The 15,913-nt window shown below is 43.8% G+C and overlaps 1 long non-coding RNA gene across 1 annotated transcript; it reads right to left on the bottom strand.

Moving 5' to 3' along the window:
* Positions 1-5,542: 5,542 nt before the first annotated feature.
* Positions 5,543-14,509, bottom strand: LOC119443804 (uncharacterized). The gene is made up of 4 exons (XR_005190288.2): positions 14,418-14,509; positions 12,833-12,929; positions 10,421-10,489; positions 5,543-6,237 (listed from the first exon to the last, which is right to left on the bottom strand). It is a non-coding gene; the product is annotated as an uncharacterized LOC119443804 (long non-coding RNA).
* Positions 14,510-15,913: the final 1,404 nt, after the last annotated feature.

Genomic DNA, 15,913 nt, shown 5'->3' with positions numbered 1-15,913 from the left:
CTTCCTGTCCTGCCGTTGTTACTGCAACTCGCAACACAGCAGTACTTCCCGTAGTACTTGACTATGGTTGGCATGACCTGAAAAAAAAAAGTATTGGTTATGTCTTCTCTCCCGCCTTCGCACAAATTTTCACCTACGCACTTCAGATCGCCCTTTCGCGAAAAGCGTCACGTGGAATTGTCGCAGCTAAAAAAAAAGCAACCTTCGGTGCCATGCATGCGCCACTGAGGCAGGAGTGTTCATTCGTTCATTGATTTTATACATTTATTAATATTGACAGCCTTTTCAGGCTATTACAGGAGTGGAAGAAAAGAACATAAGTATACATGGGCGTTTATATATAAACATTAGTGTTTATTCTGAATACGTCGTAGCCACAGCTTACAAACATTCTTCTCAATTCGCAAGTTCTCTCTAATTGCGCTCGTAACAAAGGCTTCAAGCAATCTGCGCACGCCACGAATAACGATCCTAAGCATAACTGCATTCTTTCACACAATTGCAACACACATGCATTAAATTCAGACTACGTATACCGGCGTGTGCCGACTCACTTTCTCGCGCCCATAAACGATTTTCTCGCCAACGTGCTGCGTAGCATTCCAAATTGCTGTTTCTTACATAATGTGAAGCAATCCACGAACATCATGCGCGAAGTGAAGAACACAAAAATCTCTCTGCGCCGAACAGCACAATGCGACAAATGTTAACTTACGGCTGAAGTGACAAATACATAAGCAATTTGCAAAGTAATGAAGGGAAAAAAGAACGTAATGAAGGCCTTCTTACCAAGCTGCAGCCAAGCAGACAGACACGTTCTGGCAGGCGAACCCAGCAAAGACCACGCCGACGTTATCGCACATCTTTTGTAGCGATCACACCATGGCCGATGTTTTGTAGCGATGCGTTATTCTTTATACTAGTCTTATCATCCACCGCTCACGGCCGGCTGATCCCGTTGATAACGTCTACGTCTACAGCCACATAGACAAGTAGACGTATAGCGCACTATATAAAAGTTACTACAATAGATAAGTAGTACGCGCGTTCCTTTGGAGACAGGGAGTGTTGTATTGCCCTCTAGCGGGCGGCATGCAGCTGCGTAGCTCGGCCGCTTTTAGGCTCGAGTGGCCACTCTTGTAATCCGTATGTTACTCTATCCTCCGACTGCCATTCTCGGGCCTGTGCGACGAAAGTGCTGTACGCACAAACGGATCAAACGTGTTAGGGACAAGCACTTCGTTGTGATGGCATGCTGCTGCGCCTTAAGTTGCCGCAACCGACAAGGCGAGGGCAAAAGGATTTTTTTTGTTTACCATCCGGCTTGCGCACATACTTGCTGCACAATTTATATTTGCGCCGTCTCGCATCTTCGCGTTGCTACTTCCAAAACGGCATTATTAAGACCAGTTACTGACTGACGAAGCAAAATCGCGCCTCAAAAACTTCTCCGCAGGGCGCGATCGAAGTTTTGCTGGGATTTCCTCTGGTAGCGCGTTAGCTGTCGTCTGCCACGGCAGGCCCGACGCAGGCGGCACCACTGTCGATATCGCGCCTCGATCGCACTGGTCGAGCCGAGCGAGATAGTGGAACGGAGGAGGAGGGAAGTGGATGGCGCTACTTTTTATATATAGGGGCTTTAATTTTACCGCTGATGTGTATGGATATTTCTGTAGCGACGATCGCTCCGCGATAGGGCCAGAGTAGAGCGCTTCGTGTGTTTGCCGATAACGCCATCGATAGGGTATGCGGCGAGCGCGTCGAAACTTATAAAGCCCCACAATGTAAAAGTGGCGACACGCTTGGAAGAATGCAGCCTCCTCCTCGCACGCACTCTACGAGGCCGACGCCGCGTCGGTATTGGCCTAATGGCAACACGTGGGCCGTCGCGCCGCCAGGCGCTGGCTGCGTTTGTTTACGATCGCGCTCCATCGCCATTTTCGCCTGATAAGCGACTACCGACTGGCGAGGAGCACATGTTGGCGCCGTTGCTCTTCCGTGTTGCTTTGGTTTGCGAACGCCCGGAACTATGTTTTCCGGCAAGTGCAACATTGCTTCACGGCAATTTCCACCACCATGACCTGCTGTGCCTTCGGATGCTAAATTAGGTTCAGCAAACGCAAGAAGCTTAATCGTTCTGTACGCCAACAGGCTTGAATTCGCGGAGACGCGAAACTGCGTGTGAAAACGTGATCACGAGACCTATACGATTCAGCTCAATGCTTGTGACATTTGAGGCTCGATAAATGAAAACTCATTTTAGGAAAGCAGCTCTGCTTTTTGTAGCTACTTACTAGCTTTCTTTAGAACGGATATCTTTGTGTGACATACACTATGTATGGAAGGACACAATGCGACAAACACTAGTATAGAAGGTTAGGTAATAGAGGCAAAAAAAAAAAAAGAACAGAGCAGGTCTTTGTTCTTTCACAGTGCCGGGGTTTGATTCCCTGCGGCCGTCGGCTACTGCGCGCGACAGCGCCATGTGTTGAATACCGGCTGCACATAAAGTAACATACGGATTACAAGAGTGGCCACTCCAGCCTAAAATCGGCCGAGTTACGCAGCTTCATGCCGCCCGCTAGAGGGCAATACAACACTCACTGTCTCCAAGGGAACGCGCGTACTAGTTATCTACTGTAGTAACCTTTCTAGTGCACTATGGGTCTACTTGTCTATGTGGCTCTAGACGTACACACTAAACAGAAAAACACCCAGATGGGCGTTTTTCGCTTGTCCTCTAGCGCATTCCCATTTGTACATGTTTTTGCTCCCATAGAATGGGCGTACGATAAAACTCCCATTTAGGTGGGCATTCCTTCGGCATACTACGGGAGTACCGTAATATGCCCACTTTACCCCCATTTTACTGGGAGGTGTTGCAGGCCTCAATGGGAGTTTTATCATTTCCAAATGGGAGCATTTGCGATGAAATTAAGGCGGCATTTAGGGCGTTTTTTGGTATTAATTAGAGAGTTTATGGATGCAATTAAAGGCGTTTTAGTTTACGTGGGGCGACCACGAAGCGAAATGCTTGGTGGCGATGGGTCACGTGCTTACACAAGCACCCAACGGATCACCACAGGCCAAAATGTCGGACGCCGGACACCAAGGCTCAAGGGAACGGGGCCGTCCGAGGAGCTGCCGCCCGAGCATGCGCTTGGAACGCACTACCGCCGCTTGTAGCTAGCGCCGGCGTCCCGACACTTTAGCCTGCTGTATTCCGTCTGCCACTGCGTAAGTGCGGCGGCGTCCCGCCACGAAACGTTTCGCCGCGTGCTCGCCACACGTGACACAATCGACGGCCCTGGGAATTCACGAAGTCACGCGCACACGTGGTCCAATGACGAATGAACCCATCGCTGCACTTCGACTTCCTTTTCCTTTCACTGATCGCAGAGCGCCTCTTGGCAAACGTGCTGTCATGCATTCGTTCTCGCGAAAATGCTAGTAGTCGGCAGTGCCTCCGAGGTCAGCAGGGGCCTTCCGAGAGCAGTTGCTACTCGCTGAAAGGAAAAATACACGACACACACACTAAAGAGAACAACATTTATTATACACCAAATGTAACAAATATAATAAAATATGTTCTTTCTGCCAAATCGAAAGCATTCCTTGTACCATTAAAAACTGTCTGGATTAAAAAAATACATCGTAATCATGCCAGTCAATACTATTGTACACGTCAAAACACAATAAAATTCGTGAACGCAGGAAACGATAATTTAAGAAATGTTATTTCGTCCCATATTGAACCATAAATACAGAACCATTTGTTTGAACTGTTACTTTGGGCAGACATTCCACAATTTTGCAGCCTATATATATATGTTGAACTTGCAAGACTAAGCCACCCAAAATTAACAGTGGACTGTAGAATGAGGCCGACCAGAGGTGGCCACATTTTGCATAAACTAGCACAAAACATACGCTGATAAATACCCAAGTACTAAATTAAGAAATTGGGACTCATCACGCAAACGAGCTAAAACATTTGGCTTAGTGATTGCGTTGCATTTTTTAGCAGGTTACTAAAGATTAAAAATTTATTTATAGTGTTTTATGAGCCAAAACCATCATGATTCTGAGACGCCGTCGTTGGAAGGGACTCTGGATTAAGTTGGGCCACCTGGGATTCTTTAATGTACGTTTAAATATAAGTACACAGGTGTTCTTGTATTTCGCTCCCATCGAAATGTGGCCGCCATGGCCGGGATTTGATCCTTGGTCTTTTTGTTTATGACTAGATTTGTGAAAGTTCCAAGCAGGGTCCCCTATATACAGGGTGATCATTTTTAAGTTTTACACAATTCTTAAAAATAACCTGTTGCAGATATCGTAATTCTAGTCCTTAGCTGTATTTGTCAGAGATGCGGACATTACTTTCACGACAAATCGTAGCACATATCCAGCTAATTAACAAAAATCCACTAATTATCTTTTGAATTAAATACTTTACGGCCGATATTGCAATTTACGAATTGTAGCCGGTGAGTTTGCAAGGCATATCCACTTGGAATGAATTGCCAGAATGACGCCAGTTTGGAGACATATGCCATCAAACTTGCCCTAAAAATTCAGTGGTGATCAACTTACATTTTTAAGAAAATGCTATCTTCTGCATTGAAGCACAAAAGTAACTAAAACGTTCACGTATTTCGTCCCACACTTTGGAAATAATATCTCGAAACTGGTGTCATCCTGGAAATCCATTTCAAGTAGATACGTATTGCAAGCTCTCTGGCTACCATTTGTTAATTGCAATATGTGTTGTAAACTAATCAGTTAAGAAGTTAATTACTGAAATTTTCGTTAACTAATTGAGTATGCGTTTCGATTTCTTGTGCTAGTAATCCGCCTCTTCAAATAGTCCAGCTCAAGGACAAGAATTATGCTGTCTGCCACAGGCAATGTTTAAAAATTCCATAAAACTTGGAAACGATCACCCTGTGTATTTATTTTCTAATAGTGCATGAGTTATGTTCTACATGGACACTTTAGCATGGCTACCTTGTTTAGTTGAATATTGTGCAAGCAGTGGTTTTTTCATCTACCCAGCGCAAAATATTAAGCAAGCATTGTAACATGTTGCAAATGGAGTCACGAATAAGTACCTTCCCTGATCATATCCAACAGTAGCAACTTTAGATGAAATAAGTCGTGCTTTCTCATGTTCAAGTGCCTTGTTCTAAGATATTGTCACAGTATGTAATGTAACATATAGAACGTAACAATATCAAATCCTCCTTGTCACATTGGCCTCCCATCGTGTGATCCCCCAAGCTCAGGTAACTTGAAATTGCATTTAATTGCACTTGAAACAGCATATCGCTCTTATTTAAGAAGCAAGTGCTATTGCAGTCACCATCCAGATATAAAATACTTATCTGTATCAAGCTGTGAGGCAGCAGCACATTTTCTGAGGAAAAAGCCTACTTCTTCTATTGAATTGGGCTGCGTACTCGGAACATTACTATGCAGTTGCAGACATGACTGGTAGCGTAGCAACCATAACAGTGTGAACTTACATAAAGGAGCAAAACTGCGTGAACTTCAAATCATTATTCTTTCTTAGGAACCACGCTTTCCAATTATGACATGGGGATAAAGTAACTGGCAAGCAAATCTGCATTTCATTCAAGTAAATAACATACTATACATGCTACCTTGCAGGGTGCACACTACATTCCCTTCGAACGTGAATTTAAGACCTTGCCACAAGTTGCTAATTGTATTGGTGTATCGTTGATCGAGAGTGATAGAACGGGATAGAACGGGATATGTACGCCTCAGGCTAGAGCACATGTTTCGACAAAGAGACTTGGCTGGTCGAACAGGGAATGGCTCAGGCTATATCCATTTATTCCCTTGTAAAGATGTTGGCTTCAGCTTGTGACCTTCTTTGTTGGCCAACTCTTGAACACTAATGTCGCAACCTTCCTGTTTGCCCTCGTCTTGTTCAGCTTATTGCTGCACACAGAAGCTGCATTTTCTTTTAAAAACATTCAATGAGGTCAAGGGCTTTGTGCATGGCAGTGTCTGTAAACACAATTTTTTTTTCAATGAATGACAGTTTTGGTGCCTTTCTTGAGCATTCAATAGGGAAGAACCAAAAATTAAGCTAACAGACTGGCTATGTTAACAAGTAAGCATGAAACAGGGGAAATCAAGCTCTCTAGGCATGTGGAGTGCCATTTCTTCATTTCACACCATGCTTGGGGTCAGCAGGACTTCTTCCTAAAATTGAGAAAGTTTTTGTAATGAAATACATATTAAAAGTATTCTGTTTATAATCTAAAAAAGTCTATTTGGAAATTCATATTTAGGTGGGACCAGCGCCAAGTACAAAGACAAAGTAAGGGCTTATAGAAAATGACACGCCGTGCTGAATGACTACTGATTTAATTTTACAACAGACAAACAGTCAAGTACTCTGGAATGCTTGATAAAAGCCATAAAAAACCTAAGAAGCAGGGAGCAGTTACACACAATAATGTATGTGCATGGAAAATGCACCTGGTCATTGGTTTGCAAACAAGTATGCCATCTCTTTATCAGTTCACAAAACAGGTCCTACACTGAAACATTTCTCCTTCAATTTGGCAATTCTGTGGGCTTTGATTATTGCTCGGGTGAGTTGGTTGCTCTTCTTACTGCTATTAGAGTATGGTGAAGTGCAATAGACGGGACAAGGTGAGGCGAGACAGATGGGACAAGCGCAACTGACAGCTGAACGTTTATTGGAAAATTTCGCTGCAGCAGGACATGCGCCCACGACACCCCGAAACCAGCAACAAACAGAGCAGGCACAAAAAACAAAGAAACATGGCAAAGATTGCTAACAACGCATTCACACTCTTATGAATGTGGTGGTAATTGGGAAGGATGTGTACGCTGTCAACTGCGCACGACTGGCCCAAGAGGAATCAACAAGAAAACATATAGAACTAGCTGAGCTGTGGCTACCTAGGAATCGCACTTCTTTGGTTAATGTGCCCCCAAAGCCAGAATAACACACTTTTGCACTGCAAGGCAACATCCCTCATTTCTATTTATTTCAAACACCCAAAGTACTGTCGCAGCCTGTCGCTCAGGCACTGGTCAGTCTGTCCCAAGTAAACATGACCACAGTTTATCGAATCCTGTACGCGACAGAATTAGCACATGGGACATACTGACACTCACGTTTCGTCATACAGTATTTCCTAATTTGACTACCCGCGACGCATTTGCACAGTTGTGCCGACTTGCATGTCACAGAAAACACAAGATCCACCCATACTTCCCTGCTACTTTCCTTAAGTTGTGTGAAACCTCTGCAACACATCCACCCCTTCAAGGGGGCAACACTTATGTGCATAAGGTTTCACACAACTTGATGAAAGTCACAGGGAAGTATGGGGTGGTTCCTGTGTTTCCTGCACCATGCAAGCTGGCACAACTGTGCAAACTCGTTACGGGTAGTCGAGTAAGGAAATACTATACGACGACACACGAGTATCAGTATGTCTCATGCGCTACTTCTGTCATGTGCAGAATTCCTTCAAGCAGCGGTCATGTTTACTTGGGACAGACTGGCCAGTACCTGAACGACAGGCTGTGGCAGCACTTCAGTTGTTTGAAATAAGAATAGGTTGGATCTTCCCTTGGACTGCAAATGTTGCGGTTGCTATATGTAGTTGAAGAATGTGGAAGTTGTAGGCCATGGAAAAACAAAATTAGAATGCGAGCTTTTCGAAGCAGTGTTAATTGAAAATTATTTTCAATTCGGGATCTGATACGTGAGTTAGCGTGGCTTTGGTGGCACTTTAAACAAAGAAGCGCTATTCACAGGTAGCCACAGCTAAGCTAGTTCTACTTCTGTTTCATTTTTGATGTCTCTTGTGCCAATTGTGCGCAGTTGACAGCATACACATGCTTCCCAATTATCATGTTTGAAGAAGAGATCGTGCACATGTTGTTAACAATTTTTGCCGTATTTCCTTGTTTTTTTGTGCCTGCTTTGTTTGTTGCTGGTTTCAGGTGTCTTGGGCACATGCACGCATTGTCCTGGTGCAGCAATATTTTCCAATAAACGTTCACAGTTGTCAGTAGAGCTTAACCCGTCTGTCTCACCTCACATTGTCCCATCTATTGCACTTCACCGTACTCTAATATGCATCACCAACTGGCCCAAAGTTCTACTCTTCTGAAGTTTTTACTGCTACTTCGCCCTAGTCAAAGTAAGGTCAACAGCCATACTGCATACAATGTAGAGCTATATGGACTGACAGTTCATGTCATGGATTTATTCTGGCTTAATGGCATCACAGAAAGTAAACAAAGATGACAAGCAGGACAGAAGTGCCTACTCTCAACTATAGCTTTAATAACAAAACAGAAATCGCACATAACACGTGGTGATATGAAGTGACGTCATTCATTCAAAAACAACTTCTTCATCCAATGTAACTGAGAATGAGCGATGCATTTGTCCTTTGCATTGTGAATCTGCCAAAGCTTAATTATCTTATGTACTCTCTGGTCATAATTTCTGTTCAATGCAGAAGTTTGGGCTTGTTTGTGATAACAGAACTTGGACATCATAACAAGCAGGAAAGAACGCGAACACGAAGAACAGATATAGACTAGCGCCCATCCAGTCTGTGTCTCTTTGGGTCTACATTCCGTTGTGCTTGTTATGATGTCCAAGTTCCATAATTTGAGGCTATAACGAGTTTTGTGGAACACAAGAATGAACCAACATTTTTTGCAGTATGTTGCAATGTGCGGATGAGATTTGTTAGGCACAAACCCGATTCACCCGAATCTCAAATTAATACAATATAGGCATAACAAGATGGCCATGGCCAACTGTACACAACCTCTGTTGCACAGTGCATCACCTCCTTCAAATCGTGCCACACGCAACAACTAAATTGTTTTCCTGGCTGCAGTATTTTTTCTCACATCAGAGCAAATCTCTGTTCACAAGCTCCCTACAGAAAGAAAAGCATTCAGCCCATAGGGACCAAAAGCTACCTTCTGCCTGCACAGCTACCGTGCAGGCAGAAGGTAGCTGTGATACCGTATGTACACAAGCTTTCAGGCCACCTGAAAAAGGTGACCCAGCGGTACGACATAAAAGTCGTATTCACTGCACCTAACAGGCTGTCCAAGCTCTGCACAAATGACCGACCCATAGGTAAGAAAGGAGCAAGCCTGCGGCACAACGCATAGGCACCCTCCACCCTTTGTTGATTGTGCAGAAAGTGTAGTCTACGAAATCTTTCTAAGATGCTGAAAGGTGTACATTGGCCAAACTGGGAGATGCGTCAATCTTAGGATAAGTGTTAGGGAGCATGCAAACTATGTGAAAAACGCACATGAAGGGTAATACAAGGTTTCCTGGCTTGCCAATGTTTAACATGTAAGGATTGTTCACCTGACATACATAACACATCTGTCATTATGAAGAGCAAATCGCGCTTCACTCGAGAAATTGTTGAAGCAGAACATATTGCCCGGCTTGAGGAAAGGTGTGTTAGCGTGCCATCGATACAACTCTCAGATAAAGAGATGGTATTTCTACGCATGTGCAGATAATGACGTCTTTGCTGGATAGTGCATATATATGTGAAATTCGCTACAATAAAACCTGTTGCAAGTTCAGCGCTTGTCCTGGTCGTTTCTTTGTGTCGTCCTTGTTTTATTGTGCTGAAATTCTCGTAATAATGTACCAATGTGCCCAACTCAGCACATTATTTATGTTTTAAGTGTTGTATGTGGGCTTCTTGGTTGCAAAATAACCTAAATCTTGCATCCTAGCTTGGTGCATACGGCATAAAAGGCTCTTAGCGGAGTCACCTGATGCCTTTATATAGGTTATTCAGATTGCATGATCTTCCACAGAAGTAGCTGTAGGCACTTTTGCCGCAATAACAGTACTGTTCACAGTATTCGTAGCGGAGAGCGCGGCTTGCCACTTGTAGCAGTCACAGATATTGATCGCCGACTTCACCAAAATATGCAGCGGTCTGAGTAAAATCACTAACCAAAAGAAAAAGACATCACTTGGGTCTAAGAAACAAGACAGAGTAACCCGAGAAATAGTTCAAGGCTCCAATACACAAACTGTCGCTCTTAAGAAATGGTGTTTCTCATAACGTTTTAATAGTCTCTAATTTAGTACACGTTTTCGTATGATGTTTTGGTGTCTTCTACACTACAATGATGTTGCTTGTTAGACACTGGTGTTTTGATGTGCACGTTCTTTTGTATTGCTATAAAGACAACTGTGAAAAAAGATTTGCCTTTGTAACTAAAGTTTGGAGACAGTGCCTGTCAGCTCTTATTTTAATCTGTTTTTCATTTCATCTGTGCAATTACACCTAATGTAAACTACAAAAATACCCGTAGTCAGAATCACAAAGGTACACACCTGTGTAATGATTCTGCTGAGATCCTTGGAGTGGTCAGCCACACAATGCAGCAAAGGTAGAATGGCATCCTGAGTTAAAACAAAATAATAAGAATTGTAAGATGCATATCAAAAATTTTATGCTGTGAGGCATTTCGCATGTATACTAATCACCACATTTGCATGCAAAACAGTTTTGCAGAATAGTTAAGCAAGGTAAATCAATGTCTGGCCATGGGACTGTCAGCCAGTGCTACTCATGGCAATGGTGGCATATATAGCATATCGTTTCAAGTGCAGCTTTTGCAGGGTACATGAATTCAAGAAAACTTAGGTTCACATAATACATGACACCTACAGTTAGAAGGATGTGTTACATCCAGCACCAAGGCCACGAGTGGCACTGCCTAACGCTTCCAGGGCCAGACTTAGTACACACACAGAAACGTGCAACAAAGTGGACAGGAGGAAGAGCTGTTGCTTTAACTCAATAAAAGATTGCATGCATCATGCAGACGTGAATACAGCTCCCATCAGCAACGAGTTGTCCTTTGGTACACTTCACTTCTGTTCTTTTTTTCTTTCCTTGTCTTCATTGTTTGTTGGTGCCATATGCTTGTGACGAGCAGCTCAGTTCCTATTTTTGTTTTACTACATGGTGTAAAGTCATGCAAATGTGCTTAAGCCTCTTAAGAGTAAACTTCAACCATTTTGTTTGAACAATATTTTTCTCTTTGTTTCACACCTTAATGTACTGTTAAAAATGCTAGACAATGCTATACAGAAGAACCTACATCCACACAATCACACATCTGAATAAAACTGCACAGTCTACGACTTAAAGATGTATACATACACCAGTGGCGCACCGACGGGGGGTGATTCGGGGGTTGTAACCCCCCCCTGAGGCCGACTTAACCCCCCCTTTTGTTTAATCCCTTTTCTTTCCTTACGCATTTGAGTGCTGCAACTAAGATGTAAGACGCGCAATCGTATGCACACTCGCAAAAAGCGCATTTTTTGACAATTTCCCGGGAAGAAATCGAAATTAGTGCTGTTTAGATGGTATTGGCAAACTGTCAACCCCCCCCTGGCAGAGATCCTGGGTGCGCTACTGACATACACACTTTATCCATTTCTACAATGAAAATATAAGTTACTGTTCTAATATGCACACTAACATACTGCATAACAGTCAACTGGTTCCAAAATGTCTTTTTTTGTTATCCGACATACGATGGCTCCAATTACAAATTTAATTCTGGCAGTGACTCAAGACACTCCCAAAAACTTCCTAATGCAATCAACGAGAATTTTCAAATTTAGAGCAGTTGGACACAAATAAGGCAAATAGTTTTATAATCCTAAATAACGAACTGTTATTGTATATGACGGTAAAAGGCCATGCTCCTGAAACATCAGCACTGTTTATCATATAAGCACATTATTATATTTTTACTTACTTTCCTAAGGATTGCGCTGAGTGATCTGCTCATGTGAAAATGTTTATACATAGCTGTGTCGTGTTATCACTTGTGTTTTCACATTTGTATTAATGCTACTTTATGTGCATGCAAGCGTGCCAATACTACCTTAAGCTGAAGGCCAACCACTATGCTTACAAGGTACATGCATTTCATAATACCAAGCAGTGGACTTAGAGAATGAGCAACTGTATTAAAAAGTGTGGTTCTTTAGACACACATCAAATGACATTTGCCTGGAAAACAAACATTTTGCTAAAATCATGACTTAATCCAATTGGTACTAAGCATAAAGCATCAATAAAGAAACTTGCATTTACCAGACACCACTATAGACACTAGGACCTCTTTGGCTTCTTCACAGTCTGGCACAATGTGCTTAAGCTGCTTGTAAACCCTGGAAAGTGTTCATGATACTTTTTTAAATAGATGTGAAAACGTGAGAAGGACCTAAAATTAGGGTCGGTGAAGCAAAGCAACTTTTTAAGAATTCCACTCTGTTTATATGCATATGTTCTATGCATATGACGGTGAAGGCAAATGATGTACTTGAACTGTGTTTTTAACACGCAATACTAGAGAGCACAGTTTTGCAATAATGCGATAGAGAACAATGATAATAATGCCACACAAAACAACCTAGTGAATATTTTTTAAAAGTAATTGCACATGGCTTTCGTCGTTATTCTGATGCACACATCTGCACACTGTGCACCAAGTCTTGTCGTTTTTTTTTATTTCTCACATAGTAATTTACATGATACATTTGTCCTCAAATACGTCATGCTGGGCTCCTTCAGTATTTTTATTTTCTTACTGGAGCACACATGCCTATATATGTGTTCTGTCCCATGGAACAGGTGTCACAGCATTCCCTCTGACTGAAGCCACAAAACTAGCCATTGCAGGTAAAAGATACAGGGTAAAAAAAAACTAGGTAAGAGCCTACCTAGGCCTCTGTTGCTGAAAAGGGGAACTTGGAAGGCGTCTGATGTCCGGCTATGAAGCTGCTTCATCCTTACAGCTGGCAATGAAACGGCTGCAGTCTTGAAACACAAGTGAAAAATTAGACACAGCGATGTTACATAGAGCACACAACAGCTGGCCGCAAGTTAATACGGGATTACTTCCGCTGCTACGCTGAGTTTTCTATGTTGTTCAGCTTACATTATTGGTAAACTATGCTTCCCAAAATTTTATATTTTAACAGGCTTTACTCTTTACAACTAAAGCTGTTACCCAACTCATGCCCCTATGCACTTAAGCCATGAAATGTTTACTGATCACATAAACTGAATGGCTTCCAAGACAAATTATTTCGGTCAAGAGGATGCATAATTAATGAGTGTCACTGACATTGAATACCAAGGTAGTATCTCTTTTTACAATAGACAACGGCGGACCTAAAGCACATTTTTGTCAGATTTGGGTTGATCAGCCAGCCATTTTTTTTTTTACCAGCAGCGGGAATTGAGTTAATATTACTCGTGCACAGTACGATCACACTGTCAAGTGTGATAAGATCCTGACTTTGAAAGAGCGACTTTGTATGAATTTGGTATGTAGAAATCAAAACTGAATATCTGTACGCAATGGTGCAGCAGCAAAACAAACATTAAACAAGGCATCCAGTGGACAGAGCGGGCAGCCGAATAATGACAGTGTACAATCGCCGACTATATAGATATTGCATAGTGCTTGCATGGGAGGCGTAGTCACTGCATCAGCAAATAACACAGCCACCACGCTACGTTCCCGTGACCTATCACCGCCAACGCTGTCGCGTAAATTAATGTTTGGTCAAGCCAACCGCATCGTTTTCTGCCCGCGAAGGGTAGAGTGACGGCGTATCCGGTAATGTGAACGGTAATCTAAAGACAAAAGTCGACGGGTGCTGGCTCCCCAAGCTGCGCGGCTAGCGCAGCAATCGCGCACTGGTTGCACAATCAGCGGCGTGGGCGCAAAGAGACAGACGCCGGCCCGGAGCGTACCGGCAAATCTACACAGTACACGCTTAGTAAGCGACCTACCGCACACAACCGTACGAGGGGATTGGCTCCACGTACGCGGCAGCTAGCAGATACCGCGCACAAAGAAGCGCCGAAACCCGCACACACGCGCGTCGCAGTAACGAGTTGACACATTTTAAGGCCGCGGTTAGGCGGCGAAGCTTGGCGGCTTAGCTCACCCCGCACTGCACGTAACTTCTCTGCACGTACGTAGTGCACTGCACGTAGTGGCTTGCGCGTGGAGAAACACCAAGAACGCTCACAGCCATCCTATTAACAGACCTCAAAGACATCGCAAAGTTCCTCATCATCTAAAATCATGTTTTCTAACCACTCTCGCTCCACTCTAAGCACTCGCTTCGAATACGACAAAGCTCGCACAAACACGGTGATCGTGCAAGGCAAAGTTTGCAAAATGGTTCGGGACGGCCAACTGTTGCACTGAGGCCTTCAAATAACTCGTATCAGCGCCCCTGAACACATATGCATACACAGAACGTGCAGCGGTCGTTGAAAATCACTTACCGTGGAGTCTTGGCTGTTCGAAACCGCGGGAGACACCAACGACGGCAGAACAATGCGCCGGCGCTGGTGGTAATGGCTGCCGCTTGGTGGCTTCGAGCGCACTCACTCCGAAGACCCGTCGGCGCGGCGTTTCGAGGTTTCGGTACGGTGGCGTAGTTTCGGGTTTGGCGCGGCATTCTCTGCAGCGCCTGCAGCGCTAGCGCGGCTACTCCAAGCAGAAAAACAGCGCGGACGCACATTGCGCGGGATATTTTGAATCTGAGTGCAGAAATTATACTGATATTGTCGCTCGGGGTGACAGCCATGTTGGTCATGGCAGGCGGCACCTGGCGGCTGAGTTTTTCATATAGACGTTATCAACGGGATCAGCCGGCCGTGAGCGGTGGATGATAAGACTAGTATATAGAGTAAAGCATAACGCATCGTTACAAAATATCGGCCATGGTGTGATCAGGCAAGGCGACGCTACAAAAGATGTGCGATAACGTCTGCTTGGCTGCTGCTTGGTAAGAAGGCCTTCATTACGTTCTTTTTTCTTTTCATGACTTTGCAAATTGCTTATGTATTTGTCACTTCAGCCGTAAGTTGACATTTTTCGCATTGTGCTGTTCGGCGCTGAGAACTTTTTTGTGTTCTTGACTTCGCGCATGATGTTCGTCGATTGCTTCACATTATGTAAGACACGGCAGTTTGGAATGTTGCGCAGCACGTTTGCGAGAAAATCGTTTCTTGGCCCGAGAAAGTGAGTCGGCACAGGCCGGTCTACGTAGTCTGAATTCAATGCACGTGTGTGCAATTGTGTGAAAGAATGCAGTTATGCCTAAGATCGTTATTCGTGGCGTTCGCAGATTGCTTGAAGCCTTTGTTACAAGCGCAATTAGAGAGAACTTGCGAATTGAGAAGAATGTCTGTAAGCTGTGGCTACGACGTATTCTGAATAAACACTCCTGCCTCAGTAGCGCATGCATGGCACCGAAGGTTGTTTTTTTTTTTAGCTGCGACAATTGCACGTGACGCTTTTCGCGAAAGGGCGATCTGAAGTGCGTAGTTGAAAATTTGTGCGAAGGCGGGAGAGAACACATAACCAATACTTTTCTTTTTTCAGATCATGCCGTCCGTAGTCAAATACTACGGGAATTACTGCTGTGTTGCATGGTGCAGTAACAACAGCAGGACAGGGAGAGAGCGTGGTTGGCTGACAACTGCAGTGAGCAGCCTTAATTCCTTGTTTGCTATGCAGCCCGAAACTACCACATACTATAAGAAAGGTTAGGCCTCAAAGGACGAGCGTTGTTTTCCTCTTTAATGCTAATGCTGTCTTCTGCAGTTTTACTGTTCTGTGGGGTTTTCATAATATCGCCTGTTTATTCCTTTTGTGAAATTTATTCTCAACATATGGCACCTGTATTGGCATGTCTTGCACTTTGCTGTACAACCATCTGTCTGTGCTTGCGTTCATCGAACGTTGCGAAAAAAAAGTGTACATGTGCTTACTG

Source organism: Dermacentor silvarum, chromosome 3 (assembly GCF_013339745.2).
Source record: "Dermacentor silvarum isolate Dsil-2018 chromosome 3, BIME_Dsil_1.4, whole genome shotgun sequence".
NCBI lineage: Eukaryota > Metazoa > Arthropoda > Arachnida > Ixodida > Ixodidae > Dermacentor > Dermacentor silvarum.
The sequence above is the reverse complement of the archived record's forward strand: the minus strand, read 5'-3'. Positions and strand labels throughout refer to the sequence as shown.